The sequence below is a fragment of the Euprymna scolopes genome, chromosome 42, assembly GCF_053919585.1.
Source record: "Euprymna scolopes isolate OS-2025 chromosome 42, ASM5391958v1, whole genome shotgun sequence".
In the NCBI taxonomy this organism is placed as follows: Eukaryota; Metazoa; Mollusca; class Cephalopoda; order Sepiida; family Sepiolidae; genus Euprymna; species Euprymna scolopes.
In genome coordinates this window covers 5,599,298-5,609,273 of record NC_136523.1, presented here as the reverse complement: position 1 = coordinate 5,609,273, position 9,976 = coordinate 5,599,298, and the positions used below count along the sequence as shown (strand labels likewise).

Sequence of the window (9,976 nt, the reverse complement as noted above, 5' to 3'; positions counted from 1 at the left end):
ACATTTCCTATTTTCCAATGTAAGTAAGATTTTAATCAAATAATTTCTTATAAATTCTTCAAAGATGTGAGAAATTAAGCAGAAAGACAAAGAAATTCCATTTGAATTTATTGAAATAAAAAAGAAATTGAGTTTATTTTAAATTCAGGGGAAAAAAATTAAGATAAGTTTGCAAATGTCTTTAAAACAAGAAAATAAATAAAATTTTCCAGCGTACATTTTGAAATCAGAATATAAGTTTAAATAATTTTATTTAAAACAAAATAAGAAAATATAAATTCTCTTTAGACGGATTTAAATTCCAGAATAAAAAGTTTTTCGATATTTTTTTTTTTTTTTTTTTTTTTACAAGTAAATAAATTTTTCCAGCAGACATTTTGAATTCAGAATAAATGGTTTGGATTCAATTTTTTTTAAACAATAAAATAAGAAAATCTAAATTTCCTTGGACAGATTTATAAAACATGATAGAAAGTTTGCAATAACTTTTCTTTTTTACAAGAAAATAAATTTTTCCAGCAGACATTTTGAATTCAGAATAAATGGTTTGGATTCAATTTTTTTTAAACAATAAAATAAGAAAATCTAAATTTCCTTGGACAGATTTATAAAACATGATCCAAAGTTTGCAATAATAGAAATTACGAGTTTTTTATATTTTATTTGCAGTTTCGTGTTAGGGGTGTCAAAAATTCCTACAAAAATTCTGATACTGCTTATGCGTGCAAAACAACCCCACATTGCAACATGTGGGTTTGTTTTGCAACATTGTTGCATTAAATAAAGACACTAAAATATTATCCAGTTAGGTAGAAAAGTAACTTATCTTGCCGTTGATAACATTTATTTGCTATATTTTTGTTTTTAGACCACTTTCTTTTTAATCTATGTGTACAAACAGAGACAGTAATAATACAAACGTAGTAACTTTTACTTTATCGCCGAAACATTTTCGGCGATAAAGTGTAGAAATTACCTGCAAAAATTAATGTTTTTTACTCAAATAAAGTTTAAAAAGTCAAAATAAAATTTAAATACAACTTTCTCATCAGTTACAGAAAGTAAAAAAATACGTGTAGTAAAAAAAAAACTCACCATTATTCCAATAAAATTCTTTAAAGACAAGTAAATAAGTCTGCTTAAAAGAATGCTTATGGTTGGTTCTGTCCGACTTCTAAATACCAAAGGGAGATAACTTATCGTCCTTTTTTTTAATGTTGGCGCGTTTACGCTATCGTACATGAAAACTGGGATCTTTTATTTTTGGATTTACACGGATTACGGAATGACGAGGATATGAAATGTAAATTTTTTTTTTAATATCTTAAAGAAATACCTGAATTTTTTATTTATTATATACTATAAATCTGCATTATAGGGTTTTTTCTTTTTTTTTATATCGAAAAAAAGGAAACCAGGAATTAAATATAAAAATATATACTGACCGAAAAATATTGACTGGAAAATTCTAAAACAAAATTAAGCTTCCACTTAAAAAAAAAAAAAACACGTGGTTATCGAAAAAAGAAGGATTTACATTTTGGACTTTACCGGTAAGTTTACAGATAAGTGATATTTTTTGTTGTTTTAAATTTGAGTATTTTACTTATTGATGTTTTATCTTCAATTTTTGATATATAAAACGTGTGAACCAAAATTAATTATTAAAATTCTCATAGACATTTCAAAATGGGGGGGGTGAATTTATAAAACAACGTTTGTCTAAAATATTATATTCAGTTTATCGGAAAGAGCATAACATTTTACATTCACCCTGAAAAAAACGTAACAATTGAACGAATAGGAAAATTTTGATAGATTTTTAAAGTTTAAAAATTGAAAAATATTCATCTCATAAAAATCAATTGATTTCACTACGTAACAAAATGGCTGCCTGAGCGCACGCACGCACTTTGTAAACACTGTTTTTTAAAAAATGAAAAATAATATTTCTATTATTTTTTAAACAACTTAAATAGTTTATTTTGGAAGTATATTCTATAAAGAAAATAAATAACCCACATTAGAAAGAGAAATTACGAGTTTTCTATATTTTATTCGCAGTTTTCTGTTAGGGGTGTCAAAAATTCCCCAAAAATTCTGATACACCTATGTATGCACATATATAGCTAAACATGTTTTTATAAATAAAGGAGCATATTGTATATATATATATATATATATATATATATATATATATATATATGTGTGTGTGTGTGTGTGTGTGTGTGTGTGTGTGTGTGTGTGTGTGTGTGTAGCGATGTATTTATATAAGTATATTACAGCTCGGGTATTTTTTAACTATATATATAGTGATGTATTTTTTACTATATATATATATATATATATATATATATATATACATATATATATATATACAAATATATATTTGATGTATTTTACTATCTATACGGTAATGTTTTTTGCTATATATATAGTGATGTATTTATACATATATATATATATATACAGTGAAGTATTTTTAATTATATATATAGTGATGTATTTTATACTACATATATATGTATTTTTACTCTATATATAATGTATTTTTTTACTATATATGTAGTGATGTATTTTTTAATATATATAGTGATGTATTTATAATATATACGTTTGAGGTATTGTTTTTTGCTATATATATAGTGATGTATTGTACTATATATATAGTTATGTATTTTTACTATATATATACAGTAATGTATTTTACTATATATATAATGTATTTTTAATATATATATAGTGATGTATTTTTACTATATATATATATATAGTGATATACTTTTTAATATATATATATAGTGATCTATTTTTTACTATGTATATATAGTGATGTATTTTTAATATATATATATATAGTGAGGTATTTTAACTATATATATAGTGATGTATTTTTACTATATATATAGTGATGGGTTTTTTACTATATATATAATGTATTTTTACTATATATATAGTGATGTACTTTTTAGTATATATATAGTGATGTACTTTTTAATATATATATATATATAGTGATGTACTTTTTAATATATATATATATATATTGATTTATTTTTACTATATATATAGTGATTTTTTAATATATATATAGTGATCTATTTTTTACAATATACATATTGATGTATTTTTAATATATATATAATGAGGTATTGTTTAACTATATATATAGTAATGTATTTTTACTATATATATAGTGATGGATTTTTTACTATATATATAGTAATGTATTTTTAATATATATATATATATATATATATATATATATATATATATATATATATATATAGTGAGGTAATGTTTAACTATATATAAAAAATGTGTTTTTACTATATATATATATAGTGATGGATTTTTTATATATATAGTGATGTATTTTTAACTATACATATAGTGATGTATTTCTAACTATATATATATAATGATGTATTTTAACTATATATAGTGATGTATTTTTACTATATATATAGTGATGTATTTTACTATATATATAGTGAGGTATTGTTTAACTATATATAGTGACGTATTTTTTAATATATACGTAGTGATGTATTTTTTACTATATATATAGTGATGTATTTTTTAATATATATGTAGTGATGTATTTTTTACTATATATATATATATATATATATATATATATAGTGTCGTATTTTTTTAATATATACGTAGTGATGTATTTTTTACTATATATATAGTGATGAGCTAAATTCCGATTTACAAAATATTATCGTTAATCATACATATTCAAGTTAGAATTGCATTTTTTGCGAGGCTCAAAAATGATTAAAAAAACTATTTTTATACAATTTTAAGTTCGGTACGAGATTTAATTTGAATTTTATTAATTTTCAAAGGACATATATAACATATTATTATGTAAATATATAAAGAAATATTTCAAATAAATCTAAAAATTCTTTGGATTTATTTTTTATTTATATTTTGTTTACCTGGATAACATACCATGTGAGCCAAGTGTATGAGATATACAAGCAATTTCACTTCGGGGGACGGTTAGAATATTAAAGAGACCGATCGGTTGGAATGTCTGATATAGCAGGTTAATGTTTGGCGTCCGATGGGATGATTTATTCTAAGCGAAATCAAAATAATAATATTATTAAATATATACATACATATGTAATTTTTCTAGTAGTTATAGAGTTTGTGAAAGAAATCTAATAGAGGGTTCGATTATTGGAATAAAAGGGTAGGTATGATATGTATTCATTTCTAAAAAAAATATATACCATTTAGAACATTTTGGATACATTTTTTCTTCTTCGGAATATCATTCACTCTGATGCGTAGGTCATGTCGACATTCAATTAGTCTTAGACTCCAAAACTAAGAAACTTGTTTGAATTTTCTTTTCCTATTCTAATTGGAACGGGACACTCTGTCTGCCGTATATTAGAAAATGCGTATACATGACGAGAGAACATTATGTACACCAGAAAAAAGGACAATTAAATTAATCTTATGTGAATTAAATTAATCTGTTTATCTCATAACGCAACAGCAATGACGTTACGTTGTTGTTTTTTTTTTTGTTTTTTTTTCATGTTCTTTTCTTCTTTCGCGGCATGGGTTCGGGCCTATCGCTTTTTTTGCTTAACATACACCTCCAAATACCCGGGTAACGCCAAGCCCTCGGGCTAGTGAACTATAAATCATATTTTTGTTATTATTGGTTACGAGTGAAAAACACAAAGTTGTCAGTTTAAACATTTGTCCTCTTAATCCTCTTGTATGAGAGTTATCCTTCCTTTTATACGCCAGCAGTAGTCTACCAACATGCAATGGTTCCATTTTCCCCTTAAAATTCAGCATCACTGAAATGATGATGATGGAATCTTCAGACATGTTCATCACTCACATCATAAAGATTCTCCGCAAATTCTCGAAATCGATATTTTTTTTTTAAAGTTGTTCTTAATTCGACAAAACGAAAGCCAGAAATGGGTTTTCTATGCTATTGTGCACATAAAAATATCAACAGATGTGCTGTACTTCTTTGAATGTTAAACAGTGGTGTCGTTCCGTTTCGTTTTTGTTTATTCAATTAAATACGTCCAATCCAAGTTTTTGTTTTAAGTTCATTCAATTAAATACGTCCAATCCAAGTTTTTGTTTTAAGTTTATTCAATCAAATACGTCCAATCCAAGTTTTTGTTTTAAGTTTATTCAATTAAATACGTCCAATCCAAGTTTTTGTTTTAAGTTCATTAAATTAAATACGTCCAATCCAAGTTTTTGTTTAAAGTTTATTCAATTAAATACGCCCAATCCAAGTTTTTGTTTTAAGTTTATTCAATTAAATACGTCCAATCCAAGTTTTTGTTTTAAGTTTATTCAATTAAATACGTCCAATCCAAGTTTTTGTTTTAAGTTTATTCAATTAAATACGTCCAATCCAAGTTTTTGTTTTAAGTTTATTCAATTAAATACGTCCAATCCAAGTTTTTGTTTTAAGTTTATTCAATCAAATACGTCCAATCCAAGTTTTTGTTTTAAGTTTATTCAATTAAATACGTCCAATCCAAGTTTTTGTTTTAAGTTCATTAAATTAAATACGTCCAATCCAAGTTTTTGTTTTAAGTTTATTCAATTAAATACGTCCAATCCAAGTTTTTGTTTTAAGTTCATTCAATTAAATACGTCCAACTCAAGTTTTTGTTTAAAGTTTATACAATTAAATACGCCCAATCCAAGTTTTTGTTTAATGTTTATTCAATTAAATACGTCCAATCCAAGTTTTTGTTTAAAGTTTATTCAATTAAATACGCCCAATCCAAGTTTTTGTTTTAAGTTTATTCAATTAAATACGTCCAATCCAAGTTTTTGTTTTAAGTTTATTCAATTAAATACGTCCAATCCAAGTTTTGTTTTAAGTTTATTCAATTAAATACGTCCAATCCAAGTTTTTGTTTTAAGTTTATTCAATTAAATACGTCCAATCCAAGTTTTTGTTTTAAGTTTATTCAATTAAATACGTCCAATCCAAGTTTTTGTTTTAAGTTCATTCAATTAAATACGTCCAATCCAAGTTTTTGTTTAAAGTTTATTCAATTAAATACGTCCAATCCAAGTTTTTGTTTTAAGTTCATTCAATTAAATACGTCCAATCCAAGTTTTTGTTTTAAGTTTATTCAATTAAATACGTCCAATCCAAGTTTTTGTTTTAAGTTTATTCAATTAAATACGTCCAATCCAAGTTTTTGTTTTAAGTTCATTCAATTAAATACGTCCAATCCAAGTTTCGGAAAAAACGAACTCGTTGTTTGGAAAGGAACAACTTTCCTTGCAAACTTGTATGCAAAGGTGTTTCTCGGTTGTTTTCACGTAGGGTATTTCATTCTTGCCTCCAGATAGTGTTGGGTCATCACGAGAGTATACGTACAGTTTCAGTGTCTTTCTCCCAACGGATTTTTTTCCGCGTATGGCATCCCCATTGATGTGAGTTGCCATTATCTGAGCTGCATTTAGATCAAAACTGAACGCGTAACAACTGGCGTTTCACCTGCTGTTCAAAAGCTTCTCTAAAAAGCCGAAGTTTGCAGGGAATATTAAATTCACAAGGAAAGAGGATGATATGTATTGTTTACATTCTAAAATTATCATCCATCTAGAAATAACCAGACTCTATGTCGATAAACTATCTGGCGACTTCTATTTTAACAGTGAGTTTTGTCGTGCATTTGGCCAAACAATTTGAGACGCCATTTCCTATTTCCCCCTCTTTCGAACACATAGTTTAACGCCTTCAGATGTTGTCATTCGAGATGTTATCGTGCAGTGTAATTCCCGAGTTCTAGCGCAGCATTTGGTTTTAAAAACTGCGGATCTTTGCTCCACTTTCCTTCCTGTCAGCAAGCGCTCGGAGTCCTACAAGAAGTCCGGTAGATCTTCGACTTTTAATTCGAACCATTTATTTGGCGTCGGGTTTCGCTTTGATCGCTAGTCAGTGGATTCTTCGACCTCGACAATCACTCCGCCAGAAACTAGCTCATTTCAGTGGCCTTTAATTTGGCAGGCTGAAATATTGTTCTGGTTAGTCCTAAGAGGTCCACCCTCCCAGGTCTTGTCTCCTCTCTTTCAGGCAGTTTATTGCTTACTGTCTGGACCGGTAAATGTTCACAGCTTCGCCCATGAATTGTTAAGAAGTCAGAGAGATTCTCCTTTAGGAGTGCTGGTTTTACATTTCCGACCTTGTGTTACATCTTCCTGCGGTGGGAAAGAAGTGAATATCAGCCTTTTCCGTCGCTGACCTTGCCGTCACTCTCTCCTTCACTCTCATCTCTCTAACTTTCCTGAACCAACCAGTATCTAGTTGACCAGTGTCACATAAAATGACATAGCTCGGAGTTACCATAGCATTTGGATTAACATGAATATAACCAGCACGAGCCAATTTTAAGGCGGGAGTATTTAGTTCTGTCCCAATGCAAGAATTGTGAGACCAGGGTCGGAAAAATGGATTGAAAAGCAGCGTCCCCGGAAAAGGGCATTCTGACCTGCAAAAAATGATTGGGTAGCCCTCAGCATTCTCTGTTAATTAGGGGGGGGCAGATTGAGCCAAATTTAGTGAACGCATAATAATTGAAAACAATATACTAAGATGCGATATTTTTACTTATTTTTTTAGTTTTATCTTGCCTTTGGTAACATTTTATTTCTTATATATTTTTGTCCTTTCCACTTTTTCGGTTTGTTTTCTATAATAATAAATCTTCGGAATTACTTATTTATATTTGTGTTTTGGTTTGTTTTTTCGACTTTTAAAATCAATAAAAGTAACAAATTTAAAAAAAAACATATCAACTTTTTTTGTTCTAAAAAGAATGGGGATTAGTCTTTTTTTAAACATTGTTTTTTAGCTTATTTCGTTTGACTTTAAATTCATGAGAGTAATTAAAAGATTGCACCGATCCAGAAAAAAGAAAGAGATATGTATATATGTAGTGAACTACTACTATGATGCTGTTACGGTATGCTTCCCTTATTTCTCTGTTTCTCCCTACTCTTCTACTTTTCCCTTCCTTTCTTCTCTCAACGTCACCAGAGGTTTCGGCCAATCGGAATAGAGGACTGCCTGGGAGGGAGATACAAAGAAGAAATCTATCTCAGACATGCGGAAACGATAGAAGCATCAACACGTGACGGACCAGTTTCCCTGAGTAAAGACTTTTATCAAAGAACATATACCATCCTCTTTGTACCCCTATATCTTGGAAACCTTTATAAAACATCACCAATCCTAAAGTCTCGTTGCACTTAATTATAACCGATGTTTTCGTTTCCACAATCGTTCTTTTTCAGCACTCTTGTTCTCTCTCTAATGTCGGAGGTTCCCCAAAAGGGGGACCGACCGAAATGGTGACCCTTTTTCAAACGTCGTTAAAGGTTATGGTAACCGCCATATATATATATATATATATATATATATATATATATATATGCATCATTTGGTGCGACACCGGTTAGCTAGTACCACGTGACCTAACTTTTCCGAGATCAGATTAAAACTAGAAATCTGGAATCGCTTTCGTACACTAGCACTGAATTGACACACTTATAATTAACGTTTGAGAGATAAAAGAGAATTTAATAGAACATTCGAATATCAATGTGTCTCATATAAAGATCAAGGAAGTAAGATGAAACAGAAGTTAGAACACCGAAATTATCCGATAATTGTAGAAATTCAACTTATTTCATATTTAAGCGCACACTTGTACAAACACAACAACAATAGCAACAACAACGACAACAACAATAACAACAATAACAACAACAACAACAATAACAACAATAACAACAACAATAACAACAATAACAACAACAATAACAATAACAACAACAATAATAATAACAACAGCAATAATAACAACAACAAAATAATAACAACAGCAATAATAACAACAACAACAATAATAACAACAATAACAACAACAAAAATAACAACAACAACAATAATAATAACAACAACAATAACAAAACGACAACATCAATAACAACAATAAAAACAAGAGCAACAACAATAATAACAACAACAACAATAATAACAACAACAACAATAACAAAACGACAACAACAATAACAACAATAACAACAACAAAAACAACAACAACAATAATAACAACAACAATTCTGGGCGAATTCACCCAGGACTATATAGATAAGGAAGGTTCTATAGATTGGCTAAAAAAAAGATCGTCCTATTATGATCAAGAGATGACTATAATGGCTGCCCAAGATAAAGACTTGATGACCAATGTTTTTTAAGAAAATGAGAGGTCTTAGTAATGATAAGTGCAGGTTTTGCCACACATAAGTAGAAATTGTGAGCTACCTGACAGATTCTGCTGCGAGGGGGCTACTATATAATGCAACAAAAGAGATTGTGTAAATATCTTCATTGACTTACCTGTAAAAAAGTTGATTTTCGAATCCAGCACCTGAAAACATAAGGCCTCCGTTCAGTCTCAAAAGACAAAGGATACCCCCTATAGGGGCAGCCGCCCGTTTAATTATGTGGCAAGAGTTGCACAATCTCCAACCACACCTCTCCTGAATCGGCACTGCTTGAGTCCAGTGACAAGAAATTGTCCAGGTCGAGTGGAAACAATGCCGAGATAAGCGGAGAGCAAATACAGCACCTGGTTATCCCAAATGGTCACCCATCTGGTACTGGCCAGGCTCATCGTTGCTTAACTTCGGTGATTTGACGGGAACCGGTGTGTCAAATGTGATTATGCCGTATACCTGGAAACATATACCAGAATGACTATACAGTTTCTACACCTACGCAGCTAGAAAAGGGAGTTACTGAACTTTATATATTGATATGAGACAAGGAGAAAGAAGCAACCTTGGTAAAAGTCAATGTTGATAGGGTAAACAAAACTGAGAGGGAAAAGATAAGGAAATACCAATACTTGATGTACGGCATGAAAAGAAACTGGAATCT

The 9,976-nt window shown here is 29.0% G+C and overlaps 1 pseudogene; it reads right to left on the bottom strand.

Annotated features, from left to right (window-relative positions):
- Positions 1 to 9,653: 9,653 nt before the first annotated feature.
- LOC145267382 (5S ribosomal RNA) lies at positions 9,654 to 9,771 on the bottom strand (annotated as a pseudogene).
- Positions 9,772 to 9,976: the final 205 nt, after the last annotated feature.